The sequence below is a fragment of the Dreissena polymorpha genome, chromosome 2 (genome assembly GCF_020536995.1).
Source record: "Dreissena polymorpha isolate Duluth1 chromosome 2, UMN_Dpol_1.0, whole genome shotgun sequence".
Taxonomy (NCBI): Eukaryota; Metazoa; Mollusca; class Bivalvia; order Myida; family Dreissenidae; genus Dreissena; species Dreissena polymorpha.
Genome location: NC_068356.1, coordinates 110,922,519 through 110,925,248, shown reverse-complemented (window position 1 = coordinate 110,925,248; position 2,730 = coordinate 110,922,519).

The window sequence follows — 2,730 nt, the reverse complement described above, 5'->3', positions numbered from 1 at the left end:
AAAGCATTGATTGTATCTTAAAAGAATTTCCGTTATGAAAGAGTTCTGTTTAAAAGTTTAATTCGCATTTTCGATTTCCCGCGTCTTAGTATGCCGTGCAATCGTACATAAACCAGAATGATATCGTTAATGCTTCATTCATGTTTTATTATAATGTGTGTTATAAGATTATTTAGCAAAAGATATTAACTCATATTTGCAATTCAGCGCGTTGTTTTTAGGTAATACACAGTGTATAAGTGTTCGGCGCGATAAGATATGCGAATTGTATGGTAATCGCTCATCAGATTGAGATTTGTTTTGTTCAGCACAACTTATGTAGTGCAATATTACCACCCGTAAAAACCGTTATCTACGCTCGGAACTAGTCAACTCCTGCACATCGGTTGGTTGTTCAGGCGTACCATTATGGTAAATTTTACGCGTAAACGCCTCTCGACTCTAGATTGTATGTTGTCGTCGAGACCCCCAAAAGTCCCTTTGCATTTCCTGACTTTTGGAACAAGATTGTTCTGAAATATTTTATTGTTTTGCTTCAATTCGACTTTATAAGTCGCTTTGTATATTAAATTCACACTTTCACATGTAGTTAAAGTATAGTACCTTGACTTAATGATTAATACGCCTTCGACATAAAATAAGTACATTTGTTATGAACAATAATTGACCAATCCTATAATAGACTTATAACTGTTGCCAGCTTTTTTGCAGGATTTTCCCAGCTTTTGTACTTATAAGAGTAGAAATAAGTATGTTATGGGTTGCGTGCAACGAGTGCATATCTCTGTGATCTACAGACATTCAATTTAAGCTTAAACATGCTATAGAGATCATCGTTTTTAAGTCACAGACCAAGGGCCTTAACTTTGACCTGCAATTCACGCATTATTATGCCCCTTAATTGAATTAATGAAATTACGATTAACGATTGCGTCTCTAGATTACTTGTTCACTTAGCATGTTGTTTTCCATCTCTAGATTACTTGTTCACTTAGCATTGTGTTTTCCATCTCTAGATTACTTGTTCACTTAGCATGTTTGTTTTCCATCTCTAGATACTTGCTCACTTTGCATGTTTTTTCCATCTCTAGATTACTTGTTCACTTAGCATGTTTGTTTTCCATCTCCTAGATTACTTGTTCAGTAAGCATGTTCTTTTCCATCTCTAGATTACTTGTTCACTTTACATGTTTTTTCCATCTCTAGATTACTTGTTCACTTAGCATGTTGTTTTCCATCTCTAGATTACTTGTTCATTAGCATTGTGTTGCACATGGGTCAAGGTAAGAGGTCAATGGTTCTAAAAACATATACGAAGTTTTCGATAGATAACTTCAGTAAAAATGGGGTACTAGTGTTTGAAATAGGCTCTGTTTTATGGCGATGGCTTTTCTGTAAGTGTAATGCGTAAGTCGCTTACATGCAGACCTATGTTGGGATATGACATTTGACCAGTGGGATCAATGTCACTTGTTCCTTAAAATAGACAAACAGTTTCCATTAAAAACAACTTGAGTTCGAGTGGAAATAGTGTGCTGCAATCTTGTATATTGGGACTGCAATGTGGGTCTGTGAGGTTCAAGTCAATATCACTAAAAATAGAAAAACCTGGTTCTCCGCTCAATAACTTCAGTCTTAAGGAACGTATTGGTGCTGTAATTTTCTGTGTAGGTAACGTACATGCAGAAATTGCTTGAAATGTATATTAAATGCAGCGAAAGGAATTGGCAAAAAGGTTAGAATCTAATTAACAGACCCGGGTAACAATTCTTGTTTAATTTGGAAAATATTCATCTTTTAGTTAGCATATCCTTATATACAATTACTGCAGTTATTGCACTTCAAATACAACTTTATGGTCATAATATTACGTAACTGAGAGAAAACGTATATCTTACTATCAAAGCGGAAGAAAACTTACATACGACTATCACATAGGACATAGTCTTCTCCCTGCCGTATGGTCATTAACGCTTCAATAAATATGCAATCCATATTTAATGTACACAATTCCTAGTTCGGGAGTGCAATTTGACACAGAATAGATTGTGAGTGACGTACGGAATTTGTCCGACATTTCGATTAGTGTGTACCGTTTATACGAACTGAATATTTGGTCGCCACTACAAGCTTTGTTTATGTGGCATATAACTTATTGAGCGTAATGTTTTTGAGGACTTTACGGTAAACAGCTACATCACCAATCTCCGCGCAGAGATTTGACTGGAACCAGCATAGCTGGATCAAATCCCTGACTTCATAAGTAACCACGTGATGATACCCTAGCCACGTGGTACAATAATTTTACCGTTTAATTTTACTTACTTTTTTAATTTAGGTAATGCATTATTTTACTATGAACCTAAACGTATTCGCTTTTTTCAAGATATAAATGAATTTATACTACGTTTGATAATATAATACTTAAACAAAACAAATCCTACCAAATCTGGTAGGATTTTCTTGTGATGGCAGATTTGTCCAACCTCCGCGCAGATTTGACGGGAACCAGCATTGCTGGATCAAATACCTTCCTTCATAACCAACCACGTGATGATAGCCTAGCCACGTGGTACAATAATTTTACCGTTGTTATTTTTACTTTTTCAAATTCATGTTATTTTTTTATATTAGAACCTAAACTTACACACTATTTTCCAAAATATAAGAAAATATTACTTTTCATAATATAATACTTTAACTAATGAAATAAAATCCTACCAAATCTGG